General features: G+C 42.5%; 1 protein-coding gene across 1 annotated transcript in view; it reads right to left on the reverse strand.

The window, feature by feature from the left end:
* Positions 1-19,315, reverse strand: part of DLGAP1 (discs, large (Drosophila) homolog-associated protein 1) — a 691,004-nt gene that overhangs the window by 192,986 nt on the left and 478,703 nt on the right. The gene's annotated exons all lie outside the window — the stretch shown is intronic.

Raw genomic sequence — 19,315 nt, forward strand, 5'->3', positions numbered from 1 at the left:
GCCTCGGCCTCCCAAGGTGCTGGGACTACAGGCGTGAGCCACTGCGTCTGGTCTTTTGGTGAATTTAAAGGTGAAAATACCAAACTAAGATAAATTAGACCTTTGAAAAGCATTTTTCATAAGTCATAGTTATAAATAAATAATATTATCTAATCTTATGCAATAGTCATGATCATTTAGGCTGAACAAAAATGTCTGCAGTTTCATTTGGTTGAAGTCCTGGTTCTCTTTCAAACTGGAGGAGTTTGCAAATAAAATTCTTTTCAATACTGCTAAATCAAATTGGTATCAGCATGAACACACGCTGATTTTAACAGATTATGTTCACATTGCTCTTCCTTATGACTTTCTGGAAAAGCTGCTTTGAAGCTTGTTTCCTATTGAATTTCATCTTTCCTGCATCACGAGTGGTGTCTAACGCTGGTCCAATGTTGAACAAGAAATTCTCTAGGGGAGGAAGTATGCACATATATGTCCTTATGTTTATTATAAATTTTTTTTTTTTTTTTTTTTTTTTTTTTGAGACGGAGTCTCGCTCTGTCGCCCGGGCTGGAGTGCAGTGGCCGGATCTCAGCTCACTGCAAGCTCCGCCTCCTGGGTTCACGCCATTCTCCTGCCTCAGCCTCCCGAGTAGCTGGGACTACAGGCGCCCGCCACCTCACCCGGCTAGTTTTTTGTATTTTTTTTAGTAGAGACGGGGTTTCACCGTGTTAGCCAGGATGGTCTCGATCTCCTGACCTCGTGATCCGCCCGCCTCGGCCTCCCAAAGTGCTGGGATTACAGGCTTGAGCCACCGCGCCCGACCCGTTTATTATAAATTTTGCTGATATGAAGGATATGTGGCACAAGGTCTACAAGTAACAGTGAAGTATACAGTATTCTTTATGGCAAATTCCATATAGAGAACTGGTTGCCATGGAATTCTTTAGTTCATCTTGGCCAAACTCTTGTATCTGCAGCCAGCAGTTCAACCACGATCAACAATCATTCATTCAGTGGCATCCCAGTTTACCCTTTTCCCAACAAAGTTACTGTTACTATATCTTTTATGTGATATAAATTATTTTTATTAAACTAAAGCCTCTTTCAGCTTCCATACTGTGTCAGTACTCATACCATGGCATATTTGTCAGTGTACATAAAGTTGGGCAGAGATGTGCAGTGACTACACCAGCATGTAGTATTTCCACCATACGGGTATGGTAGAATGTAACCTCAAGAGCATGGATAGAAACATGACTAGGAAATGATGAGTTTTAAATATTTATAACTTTTGTTTTTGATATAATTTATCTAACTGTAAGTTATACATTTTAATTTGTAGTAATGGGCTTCCAAAATGTCTGAAACTGTAACATCTGGCTCCTGCAAGCTGGTATGAACCCGCTTTAGGGCACCACTGCCATCACTGATGCTTCTTTCTGCTCAGGCCCAGGGAAGACCTTCAACTTCAGGATCCTCCCTGAGATCTTCATAAAGGGGGTTATAATTTAACCGAACAAGACAAATGGAAGTAAACTTAGGATTTACTATTATTTTGCCAGTTATTTCAAAACCTGTAAAGCCTTTCATTCCAAAAATAAACTATGCATACATCATCTTAGAAATAACAGTCATTGACAATCAACTAGTATAATCACAATATCAATGGATTTGACTGGATTTGACATTCTTTTGGTCAGGCAACTAAACCAAGATGCAAAGTTAGGTACAAGCAATTGACTTATTAAGCAATGACCTCATCTTTTCAGAGTAGAATTCTTATATACATCAGAATAACAAGTTTTTCAGCCATATTAATTTTTGAGCATAATCATGGTGTCAGCTGAAAAGATAACAATGTGCTCTGATCAGTATGTAGAAACAGGGTTCGTGCAAGAAAACAAGAAAATTTAAACAAATTCTCAGGGAAGACAGGGGTGGCAGTGAAGGACAGCCCAATAATAATTTACTGACTTGGGAAATCAAGGTAAGCTCAAATACAAACAAAAATTAGATCTCTAATTATAAACCTTATTTTAAGAAAAACATGTGATTCATTAGCTCCAAATAGACTTTTCATATATTTTTAAACCCCAAGTCAAATTATTCTGTATAGTAGGGTAGGCCTTTATATTGGAAAGTAACTATGTTACAGTGAAAATTTAGAATGGGCTGTATCTAGTTGGATACCTTATATTAACAAGATACACAAAATTGTACAACGAGTGGGAAAGATCATTTATCTCAAAATGTAAATGTTTTTTAAAAATTTGAATATTTAAGAGGGGATTGATGTTGATGTTAAAAAGCTACACATAGCACTGCTGACTTCCAGGACACACAATAGACATTATCTGGTGACAGGCTGACATTGACATTGCCTGGAATTCAGGGTAAGCCGTAAGACATACATTTTTGTATGTATATATAGACACACACACACACACACGGATGCTACCCCCGTCCGCTTGGTTTCTTTTTCATAGTCTACAGAAGTGTTTGAAAAATACAGTTGAAAACAACAACAAAAACCAAACTCAACTGTTTTTCTCTCAGCTCAATATTTTCTTTTTCTTTCTTATTTTTTGAGACGGAGTCTCCCTCTGCCGCCCAGGTTGGAGTGCAGTGGTGCAATCTCGGCTCACTGCAACCTCCGCCTCCCAGGTTCAAGCGATTCTCCTGCCTCAGCCTCCCGACTAGCTAGGACTACAAGAACGCCTGACCGCACCCAGCTAATTTTTGTGTTTTTAGTCGAGACAGGGTTTCACCATGTTGGCCAGGATGGTCTTGATCTCTTGACCTCGTGATCTGCCTGCCTCAGCCTCCCAAAGTGCTGGGATTACAGGCGTGAGTCACCGCGCCCAGCCTATTTCCCTGTTTCCTCTACTTCATCTCACATGACTTTTCCCCTTATTCCGAACCCATTAGCCACATGGTTTCTCTCTGTGCTTTGCAATGCTATTTCCTTTCTGCTCTTGGCTTGTGTACTTACTGCTCACTCTCTCTTGCCTGCTGCCCTAAACTGCTCAATCTTCCTATAATCAGCTCTTTTCTTTTGTTCATATATGACTTCAAATATAACTTCCTCAGAGAGTCTTCCTTGATTACTGTATTTAGAGCAGGCCAGAAATAACTCTCTACCCCATTGCTTTTATTTATTTATTTAATTTTTATTTTTCAAAAGGATGGTGGGGGGCGTCTCACTTTGTTGGCCAGGCTGGCCTTGAACTTCTGGGCTCAAGCAATTCTCCAGCCTCAGACTCCCAAGCAGCGGGAACTACAAGTACATGCCACCACAACTGGCTTTCTTCTGTTTTTTAAAAATAGCAATTATTGCTGTTTGCAGTTATCTCATTGATTTTACATCTGCTTCCTTGTTTACATCTGTCCTCCTCATTAGAATATAATTCGAATGAGAGCAGGAACCTGGTCTGTTTTCTTTGCTACTGGAACTCCTCTGCCTAGAAGTTTGTAGCATAGAGCAAACACACAAAAAATATTTACTGAATGAAAAAGTGATCATTCCCGAGTATCCTCAAGGAGGATCTTATCAATCCCGGCAAACGTACTTCAAATATGTTACTTCAATTATGGATGTTATTGAGCTGAGTACTCAGATTTCATTATATTGACCACTGTCTATTTCTACCCAGAGGCTGTTCTTTATAAGGAGTTAGTCAAAATCTATGTGTGAAGTGAATACATGTAACATATAGTAAATTTTTAGGTGTTTTAGGGTTCCAGTGTTGGCAAGGTCTCTGAGAAGTAAGTTTATTGGCTACTTGGAGACAAAATTATGCCCTAAATGGACTTCAAGAAATATTAGTTAGTTAACTTTATATTCAAATACCTCAATAATCTGCAGTTCTCTTGTCTCAACTGTCATCACCCTGGGCCGAATGATGACAGGAATGTTCACAGGAAACTGTATAATAAGGCACAATAGAGAAAGAGGAACTAAAAAAGAACTTCAGCCTTTAATATCCTTTTCCTAAGTTATTCCCTTGCTGCAGCTGGAGTGACTTTTTCTAAAGCTCATGTAATAGCCTTCCAAGTCTTATTTTATTCATTAATTTTTTAGATGAAGTTTCACTGTATTGCTTAGGCTGGTCTCAAACTGCCTCAGACTTCCAAGTAGCTGAGATTACAGGCATGTACCACAGTGCCCAGTGAAATTCTTAAGATAAAAAGCCTTAACATTACCTGCAAAACCCTCTATGATGTCAGTTACAGGTGAGTAAAAATTGCCACAAATTCTTCCATACTCCTCCCACAGAGAAGTGGAGGCTGTGTCTCCTCTCCTTGAATCTGGGTAAACTCTGTGGCTGCTTTTGACCATTAGAATACACAGGAAATGATGCTGTCTGCCCAGATCTCATGAAACAGGCAGCTTGCCCTCTGGTCTCATGGAGCACTCCCTCTGGGAAGCCTGAGACAGCAGGTTACAAGTCCTGAGACAGTTCTGATGGAAAGGCCACGTGCAGACACTCTGATAAACATCAGCTGAGCCTAAGCGTCAAGTTTAGGCAGAAGGAAGAAGCTGTAATTTTTTTTTTTTTTTTTTTGAGACAGAGTTTCACTTTGTTGCCCAGACTGGAGTACAGTGGCACGGTCTTGGCTCACTGCAACCTCCGCCTCCTGGGTTCAAGCAATTCTCATGCCTCAGCCTCCCACGTAGCTGGGATTACAGGCACCCGCCACCACACCTGGCTGATTTTTTTTTGTATTTTAGAAGAGATGGGGTTTCACCATGTTGCCCAGGCTGGTCCTGAGCTCAGGCAATCCACTCATTTCGGCCTCCCAAAGTGCTAGGATTACAGATGTGAGCCACCGCACCCAGCCAGCTGTAAGGTCTTGAGGAGACTGTTGGTGAAGCCTGGGAGCACCGAAAATTGTCACTGGGGCTTGGAGAAAAGGTAGTGGCAGAGAATTTGCCAACATTATCACTTGTAGTAATGTGGTAAATATAAAATATACTCAATGAACCCACGGATTTTAGTAAGAAAGTTTCTAGGCAGAATGCTTAAAGTGTCATTTTCATTTTAAAAGTTTTTTTAAAAGCTACACAAATAAAAGGTGCAGGTAGAGAAAGACAAGTCAAAAAAGAACTGTTCAGTTTTCCAACAACATTTGGAGACAATAAAGAGCTACAATGTGTTGAGTAAAACAAAACAAAACAAAACAAAACAAAAATTGTTTTAACATTCCTAGGGGGTGGCTGTAAAATACTTTTATATGCCTGTACCTCATAGAGTTTCTAAAATAGACAAAAAGGCTTTTAAGAATCCTAAGGGTATTGTCCCACAACACCCCAACTCCGAGCCCAGACCAAAGAAGGGACTGTCTTGAAGAGAATTGTGGATGTGTGTTTAATTTAACAGAATGAAACCTAATAAGATTCAAAGGATGCCCACAAAGATTACAAGAGAAGTGTATTGGTAGACACATAATCAGCTTGGAGAAAGCAGGCAGAGGTAAAGTGCAAAGAGTCCTTAGAGCCCCCAGACTTTTATGGGTAAAACATAGATTGAGAAGGTTATTCAGCTGAAACTGCTATTTCCTATGGAAAGGGGACAACTCAGAAGGTGCAACAAGAGTCTAGAGGGTGGATCCAAGAGCTGCAGAGAATCATTCCAGACAGTAGCACTGGGCCCTGTAGCCAAGGAATTGGCAGCATGTGAATTTCAGACTTGCTATGGTAATGCCTGGCGTATAGCTGTTTATCCACTCTTTGAGTGGGAGTATCCCAAGCACTTATTCCATCCCTGTATTATCAGTATATGTTGGGCATATATGAGGCAGATACCTTCTGTTTTTAGTTCACAGGTCTTCCTATTGAGAGAAATTGTAGTAGACAACAGCATCAAATGGGCCCCATCAGCAACTGAACCTTATTTAGATGGTAAGAACCTGAATCTCAAACTTGAGCTTGGGATGAGGTTTTTGAAGTCTTTAGAAGGGGTGGGTATATTCTGCCTTACAGAGGATGTGAATAATTTGTGTCCAGAGGCTGAAGCATGGATGACTAATGATGGCCACAAATTATTTGAAACTCTTCCCATTGAGAGGTGGCATCTTCGTTATTCCCTTTGATCTGAGTGGGCTTGTGGACTGCTTTGGTCATCACTAGGAATATGATGGAAATGATGCTCTGCCAGCATCTGGGCTCAGACCTTAAGACCTTAAGATTTCCTATCTCTTGGATAGAAAAGGTCAATCTAAACTGGAAAACGTGAACTGACATGTAAGGAGTCTTGAAGCCACAAGGCTGCCAGTTACAGGTGCTCTAGTCAACAGTTACCATATTGCTACTGATCAGGAGCCCACCACACTCCCAGCCATTGCAATCAAGGTGCCAGGCATGTGAATAATGCCGTCTTGGACTCTGTAGACCAGCCTAACCGTGGTTAGTTTGTGCGTCAACTTAACTGGGCCATGAGGTGCCCAGAGATTTGAACAAACATTATTCAGAGTGCGTGTGAAGGTGTTTCTGGATGAGATTAACATTTGGAACAGTTCATTGAGTAAAGCAGACTTCCCTCCCTAAGGTGGGTGCTTCTTGTCCAATCAGTTGATTGGATTGCAGCAATCAGCTTGCTTGCTGACTGCAGATCTTGGGAATTCTCAGCCTACATAATTATGGGTCAGTATACATACACACACACACACACACACATATATGGATATACTATTTCTCTGGAGAACTCTGACTACTACACCAACTTCTAGCTGAATGTGAAACAGAAGAATTGCCCAGCTGAACCCTGCCTACATTCCTGATTCAAAATCATAAGGTATAATACAATGATTGTTTTTCAGCTGCTCCACATTGGGGTAATAAGGTACGTAGCAACAGATGACAGACATAGTCAGCTGTGCATACATTTTCTGGCTACACATGTGCCCTGTCCCTTAGCTCTTGGTACTCCAGCCACATCACCCTTTCAGTTCTACTAATACTGAATGCAGAATTAGCACGTGCCGTCCCTCACCCTTCTCGATCCTTTGACTCCTAGCTAATGAGGGTTTTCTCAGGAAATTTCTCCCTGAGCCTCTAGATTAGTCACTTTGTTACAGTAGATTCTCCCACAAGAACTGTTTGTTTCAGTGCAGTTATGTCTGTGATTATTTGATTGATGCTAGTCTCCACCCCTAAATGGTAAACTGCATGAGAACAAAGGGTAACACTGCTTTTGATCACCAGTGAATTCCCCGAATTCAGCACCATGTCTGGACATAGTAAGTGCAGAATAAATATTTGTCAAGAAGGTAAATGAAATATTTGAAACAGCTGATAAAGACTCCTTTCTCACCATAGCTTTTAATAACCATGTCAATATTCTTTTCTTTGCACCTTGTGAAAATCTGGGTTCTCAGCCATTGTAACTGGGGAAAGACAGTGTGACTTAATATGAGGCCACTGGTCCTGCTTTGCTATTGTCTGTGAAGGCAGCTAAGCACAACTGAAGTTGCTGGAGTTCCTTTTTGTAACCGCTGGGGAAGAGGAAGCATAGGAGAGCCTCTGAGTGTGTGGGCGCAGGGATGCATAGAGAAAAAAGTAATCAGTGCCTGTTCACATTTATATCTTTAGTTGGAAATTAGAGAGCTCTCCTAAAAGTCTAAAGAAAATCCTGGATGCTCAAACTGTTTAAAACGTTTCTCAATTTAAGTTTAGAAACAATTTGTTACTAGATCAGGAGCTCTTCCCCCACCCCCACCCCCTTCCTCTAAAAATGGAAGAAGTAATTGCTGCTTCCTGAGTCCTGATAGCTAGGTAAATTCTGTACCTTCCATAACCATTGCTCTCAGTATTATTCTCTTAATACCTTATCTGTATTCCTACTGTTGAAAAAATGCATCCCCCTACTTAGCTCTATGGATATGGAAAATACATGCTCCTCTGGAAATAGTCCTTAAAATATCTGCTCTACTTAAAGATTAGTTTATCACTTTGGCGGTGTATAAAATAAGCCCAGGTCTCTACAAGTGCCCTTGTAATTTCCATTTCATAAATTTAAAAAATATTTTGTTTTACCTCGTTATATTTCTCCTAATAATGACCTCCAAATGGGTCTGTGTACAATATTTCATTAAATGGGTTTAGTAGGCTTCCAGCTGGAGAAAAGAGGATTTCCATTTCTCCATAATATTCTTGCTCTTTCAAGAAGAAAACAGCTCCACCGCAGCTAGTATGTAGACAGGCATGTTCCATGTCATGTATGTAAGTTCACACATTCTGAGGCCCTGCCCATTTCCATTTCTCTGATTTGTCCTCCCTCCCTGAGTGCACAATACTGCATTTGTCCCTTTTGAACATGTAACAGATTAAAGAGCTGGGCAGGAGGCAGATGTAGGGGCACCTTTGATCTCTCATCCTTGGAGGTTAAGGGAGGGCAGACACCTGGCGGTTGCCGAGCTGGAAACAAAACACAGGCCCGGATTGGAATTACCTTAAAGGGAGCCCGACTGCAACCGCAGAGGCAGCTGGAAGCGCTGAATGGGCACCGGGGGAAGAGAGCCCCGCGGTCAGGCAGAGGACGCAACAGAGTCCTAACGATGTGATCCAGGCTAGCCCAGAGTTGGTTAGAATAATCCTTCCTACGCAGAAAGACCCAGGAAACTTTCCCGGAAAGACTAGGCAGCCGCATTAAGAAAAAATGAAAAGCAAATCTTTTGCAAATAATATCACAAAACTTCCAGCTGTGCACAAATACTGAAGGACAATTTTGATGACAATGCAGGAAGCTTTCAAAGAAAGGATTTTTAAACATATTTTTTCCTTGGCGAAACTCTTTTTAGTAAGGATTTCACCTTTGCCCCAGGATGCTGCCAATGTTCTTAGTCAAAGCCAGACCCGAGTTTCCTATGATTCTTCGGTGAAACTGCATTGCCCCCTGGCGTTTGTGTGCTGTCGTTACGCCACACATATAAAGCCCAAAGAACACCTACCAATCCGAGGAAGGATGCAGCTCATTGTTTCATGTACATGGAGAAACCTCTCCGAAAACACAGGATCAGAGAATGCAGCTCTAAATGGCAAATCTAGACTTGGTTTGACAAGACATGGAATTAACTCTGCAATTAAACTCTGCAATTAAAACTCCTTCCTTTTCTATCCTTAGAATCTCCTGAGATGTTCAAGTAGCTCTGGAAAGAAACTGATTAGATTCTAATCTGTCAATTTAAAACGTTTTTTTAAAACAATTTTTAAATCTGTTTTAGAGATAGGGTCTTGCTCTGTCATTCAAGCTGCAGTGCAGTGGTGCAATCATAGCTCACTGCAATTTTGAACTCCTGGGCTCAAGGGAATCCTCCTGCCTCAGCCTCCATAGTAGCTGGGATTACAGGTGCCCACCACTACACCCTGCTAATTTTCTTATTTTTCAATTTTTTTTTTTTCGAGATGAGGTCTCACTGTGTTGTCCAGGCTGGTACTCCTGACCTCAAGTGATCCTCCTGCTTGGTTTCCCAGAGCTCTGGGATTACAGGCCTGAGTCACTGTGCCCTGTCGCTAATCTGTCATTTTTTTTGTGTGTTTTTTGGAGACAGGGTCTCAATCTGTTGCCCAGGCTGGAGTGCAGTGGTGCATCTCAGCTCACTGCAACCTCCACCTCTCAGGCTCACGCGATTCTCTTGCCTCAGCCTTCTGAGTAGCTGGGATTACAGACATGCATCACCATCACCCAGCTGATTTTTGTATTTTTAGTAGTAGAGGCCATCCTGGGCAACATGGTGAAACCCTGTCTCTACTAAAAATACAAAGATTAGCTAGGCGAGGTGGCGGGCGCTACTTGGGAGGCTGAGGTAGGAGATCGCTTGAACCTGGGAGGCAGAGCTTGCAGTGAGCTGAGATAGCGCCACTGCACTCCAGCCTCCTGGGCAACATAGTGAGACTCTGTCTCAAAATAAATAAATAAAAAAGAAACAGAATGTTCTACATAATATTTGACATGTTAGTATTCGTACAGCATCTTTGAACAAAGGCTGACAAATCCTCCGTACAAGTGATAGATAAGTGTTTGTTGAATGCAAATAAATATTGTACAATTTCAGTCTTTAAGAAAGACAATGCAGACTGGTTTTGCGGTTCCAAACCTTACAAATGTTTTTCTTATTTTGCACTGCATCTTTAAAATCTTGCATATTATTGATACAGGAGTGCTGGGAAGGGAAGAGCGTGATCCCTTTAAATGATACGGAAGAGGGGAAGGAAAGTGCTGGGTACAGAAGGGCGTGGTCCCTGCCTAGGGCTCTATCCCCACGGACCTAGGTGAGGACAGGCACTCCCGCCTTCCTGCCCAAATGCTGCATTTTCCAAGACCACCTTGGCCCACCACAACCCCATCCTGCGCCCATAAAAACTCGAGACCCTAGCAAGGAAAAAACACAAGCGACTGGACGTCTTGAGAAACACATCGGCAGAAGAAGGCACAAGTGGCTGGTCATGTGTCTGGTCATTCGAGAGCATGTCTGCGGAAGAGCACATCCATAGACTCCGGCGCGGCGGCAGGCCATCCACCCGCGACAGGACATCCACCCGCGACAGGACATCGACCGGCGACCTGCGGAATGAGGCGGAGTTTGGCCGGGGCAGTCAGAGGAGAGCCGGGCAGCGAGTGGCCCGACTCTAGGGGAAGGCCTTCCTCCTTCTGGTCTCCTCAAGGGCTGAGAACTACTTCTACTCAATACAACTTTCCACTCATTCTCCAAGCCCCCATGTGATCCAGTTCTTCCGGTGCACTAAGGCAGGAACCCGGATACAGAAAGCCCCCTGTCCTTGTGATGAGGAAGGGGATCTAATTGAACTAGCACAAGCTGCCTATAGACGGCTAAACTAAAAGAGCACCCTGTAACACACGCCCACTGGGGCTTCAGCTGTAAACGTTCACCCCAGACACTGCCGTGGGGTCGCAGCCCCGCAGCCTGCCTGTCTGTATGCTCCCCTAGAGGTTTGACCAGTGAGGCACTGAAGAAGTGAGCCACATAGGGTGTGCGATGGGGACAAAGGAACATTTCCCATTTCATTATGATGATAGGAAAAGTGCATATTGTTTAAAAACAAAACAAAACCCCTAAAAATTGTATTGCTGGAGTAAGACGATCAAAGTGAGATCGCTTTAACTACTGTCTTTTCAAGTGTGTGTGCAAAGCATATTCAGACTTATACAACATGGAACAGTGGATGACTAGAGAGATAAATGGTGCCAATAGCTACTAACAATCGTGCAAAATTATACATCCTGTGGGAGCCTGGAAACATATATTCATTTTCAAGAGAAGAGGCTAGAAAATGGAGACCTCTGATGCGATTTCAAAAGATGTGCAATCACCAATGAGCACTCTTTGACTTCCTGGGAATTTCTGTGCATTACAAGCAAACCTGGCAACTGATAACTTCCTGGACAGTTGTTTCTCCCATTTATTCCCCCAATTCTTTTTTGGTAGTTGTCAGCTAAATCTTTACATGAGTGTAATCTCTACCCTGCAGAAAGAAATTCATCTTAGAAGTTTTCATTTTCATTTGCCAAAGGATTTGCAAAAATGGTGACTGTTCTCTAAGCCTAAAGTGAAAATTCAAGGGTTTGTTTTCTACAAGTGCAATCAAGCAAAGTATAGTGGTATCTTATGAGAAATTTCTAAGTAATGGCTAGTTCAGTGTGCTTAAATGTAAATCACAATTCTGATTATACATGCTTGTATTAACCATATCCTGAAATTAATGTTTGCTAACTGTCATTTAAGCAAAACGTGCTTTCTTTGTTTGGTAAATCATCTAACATTAACTCTCCCATAACTAAGCACACTGAGATCAAGGTCAATCTGTTAGTTTTATTTTAGTTTACCTTATTAAGAACATCAGAAAAGTTTAGCTTGCTTGGCTCTTGATTGAAACTGTTTAATAACCTCCCACTGCTCTTCGCAAAACTGTCAAAATCCTTAATGTGGCTTACAACATTCTGGGCTACCTGAGACGGTATTACTTCTAGTTTTGTCTTGGATCACTCCCATCCCTTGTTTCTTTTTCCCACCTTCCCTCCCCTCCCCATCTCTGTGTTCCAGTCACTCTAGCCTTCTTTTAGTTACTCAGAATTTTATATTCATTCCTGTCTCTGGTCTTTGCTGCCTTTTTTTTTTTCACCTGGAATTCAAGTCAGACTTCCTTGAGGAAGAAGCAATTTATTTTCTTTGATCACACAGCTCATGGTTGCCTAGGATCATAATACCCCTATCTCTTTCTCTCTCTTTACAGTACTTGTAGCAACTATAAACATTTTATGTATAAACACTACAAGAAAAAAAGCTCTCAGATTATTTACCTTTGAAGTCAGAGCACAGGCTGGGTCAGTGTTATTGCTGTATATCCTCAGGAGCAGCCTTGTGCCTGGCACATGTTAGGTGCTCCATAAATGCTTGTTAAATAAGGGAAGGGACTTGTAATTCCACCTGACTCTTAAATTGGCAATGCATGTTTTCCTGCTTCACGGCTGCACTTGAGCAGAAATTGCAACCATGCCACAAGAGGTTGATTATTTAAGTCTGAGACGGAGCCAGTTGTTTTCATAAAGGTTGAAAACAGATATATTCTCCTACACATACTCATTCACAAATAATGGGAATATGATCTTTAAGAGAACCTAAGCAAATATAGTCTTGATGAAGTAATTCCATTTTAAATAATCTATTTTAAAGAAATAGTCATATATTATTTTACCCCTGCCCTCATGTAGTTTATTCTCAGCAGAGCAGGAATAGTAATTTCTTAAAAGCCAGGATCACACCCCCCTTGGGCAAAACCTGGAAATGATTCATATTTCACTCACAGTAGAAACCAAATCCTTTCAATTGTCAACAGAGTCCTGCATAATTCATGTTATTTGTATGTTTCATTTTTTTTCTTTAAAATTTTCTGCAATGAGATATTTGTTCAGGAAAAACAAAAGCATTATTAGAAAGAAAAGAGGGACATTCAGAAAGCAGATTTGAAAAGTTATTGTTCTTTTTTTTATAATTGAAAATAAGTTATGAAGACGGGATTTCTTTTAGAAGTTTTTTTCAGTGGGAGAAAATGTGATTATTACTAATCATTCAATTGCTGATTAGACACACACGTACACACACACACACACACACAGAGGCAAGAATTTGCTCTTTGACTTCTACATACCTATTTCTTGAAGGTTAATGAGAGCCTGGCACGGTGGCTCATGCCTGTAATCCCAGCACTTTGGGAGGCCAAGGCAGGTAGATCACCTGAGGTCAGGAGTTCGAGACCAGCCTTGGCAATATGGAGAAACCCTGTCTCTACTAAAAATACAAAATTAGCTGGGCATGGTGGCACATGCCTGTAATGCCAGGTACTCTGGAGATTGGGACAGGAGAATCGCTTGAACCTGGAGGCAGAGGTTGCGGTGAGCCAAGATCTCACCATTGCACTCCAGCCTGGGTGACAGAGCGAACCTCCATCTCAAAAAAAAAAAAAAAAAAGTTAATGAGAAACAGGTAGATAAACCCAGGAGTGTTTAAGACTTTTAGAGACCACTCACAACTAAGTTCTAGTTCTTACTTTGTATTTCTCCTGAAGTTATGGTGTGCTCCCTAATCTTCTTGTATCCGTTTCAGCCATTCATCAATAGTGGTGGCGAGCACATGTCCCTCATCAAGGCAGACGCAACACTGATGAGCTGGTAAGAACCTCCTGCAAGACTCCTCCTTTTACTGTAGTTCTACTTTCTCGCTGGCCACCTCCCTTGGTGGATTTCCACAGCAGTTCTTTCCTCTCCATCCCCAGCACCATGCCTGGGGCAAGTCCTTATCTCCTCTTGCCTGTTATATCCCAACTGGTTTTTCTGTCTTCAGTCTTTTGCCTCTTTAATTCATTCTACATTAGAGTGAATGATACTCTAAGATACAGATTACTTCCTACTGGCAAAAGGATAAAGTTCAAGGTCTATCTCAGTCCAGATCCAACCTCATCTTCTGTGGTTCCCTAGGCCCTATTCTTTAGCTTCTTTCTTTCCTTCATACGCCTTGTACTTACGTGCCTTCACACCTGTGTGTGTGTGCCTGGGGAGCCCCTCCCCAGTTTCTTTTCACATTCAGGCCTCAATTCACTGCCTTTGACAGTGATGCCTCCCTAGTCCTCCTCCAGCACAAACCTATCTTTTAACACTTTGCGTATCTCTATTATGGCCCCTACTGGATGGCATTGTAATTGATCATATTTTTGTTGCCCTCAGTGACCTGTCTGTTCCACTAAAGCATTGCTCCCATTGGTTATTGTGTACTGTCACTCTTTAGAAGCACGAATTGATAGTAAACCATGGTTGATAGCAGAGAGCTATTCTAGTAAACAGCTATTGTAATAACTATTGTTAGTACACAGATTGCTGTTGTGAACAAGAGGAGGATGATTGCTACTCTTTTTTTTTGATGGAGTCTCACTCTGTCACCCAGGTTGGAGTGCAGTGGCGCAATCTTGGCTCACCGCAACCTCTGCCTCTTGGGTTCAAGCAATTCTCCTGACTCAGCTTCCTGAGTAGCTGGGACTACAGGCACGTCCCACCACGCCCAGCTTATTTCTTATTTTTAGTAGAGACAGGGTTTCACCACGTTGGCCAGGATGGTCTCAAACTTCTGACCCTAAGTTATCCGCCTGCCTTGGCCTTCTAAAGTGCTGGGAGGACAGGAATGAGCCACCACGCCTGGCCAATTGCTACTCTTAAAACTGCTGCCATTGCCAGGCATGGTGGCGCATGCCTGTAATCCCAGCACTTTGGGAAGCAGAGGTGGGAGGATTGCTTGAGGCCAGGAGTTTGAGAACAGCCTGGGCAACAGAGTGAGATCTTGTCTCTATAATATATATATATATAAAAATTATTTTCCTTTCTAACGAAGAGCAGCCTGTAAAATCAAGCTGCAGACATAGAAGCCGGCAGTTGTGCCAATCAAGTTCAAAATGGCGGCCCCATCTTTCCTTCTCTACCAGCTGCATGCACAGTAAGGAGCAGACAAGATAGCGCAGGCCAAGGAGAGAGTTCATTTGCGTAATAAGATTAGGGTGGGGCAGCCAGCCTTCCCTGCCCACTATGTAAATGTCACACTTAATTGAACCAATCTGTGAGCGTTATGTAAATCAGACACCGCCTCAAACCTGACTATAAAATCCGGCACATTTACCACTGGCCGGTCTGCTGGGAAGACCCCTCTCTCTCACTAGAGAGAGAGCTGTCTTCCTTTCTCCTTCTTCCTCTTTCTTTTGCCTGTTAAACTTCTGCTCCTAAACTCCTCACGTGTGTCCATGGCCTAAATTTTCCTGCAGCGAGATGACAATCGCCTGGTATTTACTCCAGACAATGTAGCAGCTTCAGTATGAGCTGGTTTCAAGGTCCTACAAAAACCCCTTTTACAATGAGCAACTTCCTTCCTTCACACCTCTGCCTTAAGGGAACCAAGGATTTTTCCTTGATAATACCATTACCCTCAAGCCCATGCCAATTTTTCGGAAGAAATGGTGAGGTCGGTATACACTGACAAACATTAACCAATTAATTAGAACAAGTACTCTTCTAATTAATTTAAAGCATTCTTATGATTTAAAATCCCAAATTCAACAGGGTAGTCACCGAGAACTTTCTCTTCTTTCTGTGTTTCCAATCACCAGAGTTCTCTCCCTGAATGCAGTGTTCTCAGTTTTGATGTGCATTGACATACTTTTTCTTTCCCATTGCCGTTTATAGATACATTTTCTGTTACCACCACCCTTTAAACTCTTATTTTGAGGCTAATTCCACTCATACGGTTTTCTCTATTATCTACTAACCTCCAGGATGTTACTGGAGTATCTTCTGTAGTGACTTCAGCCCCTGTTTCACTGGGCTTTCTATCCCATCCTCTGAGATTTCAACATTCATGTTCATGGTCTCACAAATTTCCCCAACTTCAAGAATCTTTATCTCCAGTTCCTCAACCACCAGTTCAGTCATACCTCAAACACCAGCAGTTCTTCAAACAACTCCATTTCTAAATTACGGAAGAGTCAAGAGCTCCTTTGATAACTATCCCTCTATCCTACACTGTAGTCATTCCTTCACGTCCACTGAATCCGCCGAGGGCCATTTGTGAACCCTAGCCTGGCTCCACTTTGCCTCGGCGAATCAGCTCTCTACTGTTTTCATTTTTGTCTTAACCTGACCCAGACCTTCAAGGCTAGCCATTCCAACAAGAGAATTCTCTGTCCTCTTCCCTACCAGTTATATCCATTCTAAAATTACTCATTACCTGTAAGTATTCCTGCAGCAGTTCTGAAGACATTTTTGTGCTTAAAAGCCTTCAGCGGCTTTCCAGGAATTTAATCCAGAATTCTCAGCTAAATAGACAGAGGTCCATGTTTCTAATGTGCCTATGACCATCCACCTCAGGGATCCAGTGCTCAGCCACATCCAGCTACTTGCTCTGTTTTTTTTTTTTTTTCTTTTTTCTTTTTTTTGTTTTTTGAGACGGAGTCTCACTTGGTCGCCCAGGCTGGAGTGCAGTAGCACGATCTGGGCTCACTGCAACCCCCGCCTCCCGGGTTCAAGCAATTGTCCTGTCCCAGCCTTCCGTGTAGCTGGGACTACAGGCACTCACCACCATGACTGGCTAATTTTTGTATTTTTAGTAGAGATGGGGTTTCACCATGTTGGCCAGCTGGTCTCCAACTCCTGACCTCAAGTGATCTGCCTGCCTCGACCTCCTAAAGTGCTGGGATTACAGGCGTGAGCCACTGTATCCGGTCGTGTTTTTTTTTTTTTTTTTTCTTTTTGAGATGGAGTCTAGCTGTGTCGCCCAGGCTGGAGTGCAATGGTGCAATCTTGGCTCACTGCAACCTCCATTTCCCAGGTTCAAGCGATTCTCCTGCCTCAGCCTCTGGAGTAGCTGGGAATACAGGTGTGTGCTACCATGTCTGGCTAATTTTTGTATTTTTAGTAGAGACAGGGTTTTGCCATGCTGGCCAGGCTGGTCTTGAACTCCTGACCGCCAGTGATCTGCCTGCCTTAGCCTCCCAAAGTGTTGGGATTACAGGCATAAGCCAGTGTGCTCAGCCTACTTGCTCTTGTTTGAACATACTTTGGGCTTTCCCCCCTCCAGGCCATTTGTTTGATGATTCCTTCTGCTTGGAATTCTCTCTCTATCTCTGCCTGTTGAATTCCCATAGATTCTTTAAGACCCAGCTCAACTCACATCTCCTTCAAGTTTTCTCTCATTTCCCCATCTCTCCTTTACCATTGTGTATGCTTACTTATTTTATAAAGGAAAGCACGTTCTGCTTAATATGATTGTTCTTTTTGTGTCTTATCTTCCTAATAGTCTGAACTTCTTGAGGATGCTTATATTTATTCTTAAGAGTCCCCACTACATTAAATAATTGCTTTATGGCTTTGGATAAAATACATTTACAATTTCTTTTCCAAGAACGAACAAGAATCAGAAAGCAAAATAGGGCAAAATAAATGTTACAACGTTCTGATAGGTTATTATACCACGCAATTTCATTCTCAAATTTTATAGAAACGTAGAATAGGATTTTTCCCTCCCCTAGTTATTATAGAAACTATTCTTTTTCTGCCCAAATATAAAACAAAGCTCCAGTAAAAGAAGGTGTGCTCACTTGTTTCTGCCAAGCATCACAATACATAGGATGTTCATATGGCAAATGCATGTGTGGGATGTGTCCTGCATTTATATATGCTGGGGGAAATTCTCAGCTTACAGAGGATGGTGAATGAAGAGGAACAGTTATCACTGGTTCTTCTTCTTATTATTTTTAAAAAATCAGTTAATTAATTATTTTTAGAGACTGAATCTTGTTATGTTGCCCAGGCTGGGCTCACACTTTTGGGCTCAAGTGATCTTCCTGCCTCAGCCTCCCAAATAGCTGGGATTAGAGGCGCATGCCGCTGTGTCTGGCTGTGTTCCTGATCAACAAGGCCTTTGCAGCAAATACTGGTTTCTCATTCTCTCTCCCCACCCGCTACCCCCGTCCCCATGGATTTTTATCTTTTCAGAAAAACTCTTGTTGACCTCCATTCTCTTATAATTCTTCCTTAATTCTGTACTAGTTGGCCTTTCCAACATAAAAAAGAGTGAGGTCTCTATAATTATGAAACTACTTGTGTGATATGACACTACTTGTCAGCATTCTTTCTGTCGTGAGAATGAATAGCAACTTTGACTTCCCAAAAAACACAGCTCTAGCTTGAATACGCTGAACATGTGTAGCCACGCCAAGAACGACTAAGTACATACTACCAGCAACGAGCCCTTCATGATCACCTGCAGTTTTCATCATCCCCTTCTGTTCAGCCACCCCAGTGGCCTACCTCTTACGGTCACTGCAACACACAGGAAGCAGGCATTAGAGAGTATATGGGCTACCAGATAGGGCCGATGAGCTCTGTGGTAGTTTGGCTCTAAGAAAGACAACAGGCCAGGCACAGTGGCTCACACCTGTAATCCCAACACTTTGGGAGGCTCAGGTGGGAGGACTGTTGAGCCCAGGAGTTGGAGACCAGCCTGGGCGACATAGTGAGACCTTGTTGCTAAACAAAAGAAAGAAAGACAATAAAGGGACATGAAGTGTCATTATGGTTTCACTTATTTATTTTTATTTTTTAAATAGAGATGGGTTCTTGCTGTGTTGTCCAGGCTGGTCCTGAACTCCTGGACTCAAATGGTCTTCCCACCTCAGCTTCCCAAACTGCTGGGATTCCAGACAAGAGCCACCACGCCCAGCCATGGGTTTCTTACTAGGTTGTGGAGCTATTTCCCACGAGAATAGCATGAAATGTGAACCATTTCACTAGAGAATAGCACAGCCATTCTTCACCAGGGGTCTTGGTGGAGGTTGTAGATTTATGTGGCCCTCCTCTCTCTAATGGTTGGCAAAATGGTGACAGGCCAGTAGGGTGACAGGATAGCCTGGCTGGACATCTCCATCTGTCATCTCTATTATGGTTGGGACCTCAGAAGGGAGCGAAACAAAACCAAAAGTCATTCCAAATTGCTTAGGGTTAAATGAAGGAAGCCACCGGAAGAGCAGCTATGAACTCTGTCCTCAGGACATCCACAGAGTGTGGGGACCTGGAGAAGGAGCAGTGGCAGCCAGAGGCCTGAGGGCAGAAGGAAGGGGTACAGGTGGGTACAGTGATAACAGTCTCAGCTTTCTGAGAAAGTCTTGATTTTACCTAATCTATTCTGTTGGCTGTTCTTTAAACCTCAAAGCTTAGCCATTGAAAATTTGGAGGCCGGGCGTGGTGGCTCACGCCTGTAATCCCAACACTTTGGGAGGCCAAGG

This window comes from Colobus angolensis, unplaced genomic scaffold (genome assembly GCF_000951035.1).
Source record: "Colobus angolensis palliatus isolate OR3802 unplaced genomic scaffold, Cang.pa_1.0 Scaffold45, whole genome shotgun sequence".
Taxonomy (NCBI): domain Eukaryota; kingdom Metazoa; phylum Chordata; class Mammalia; order Primates; family Cercopithecidae; genus Colobus; species Colobus angolensis.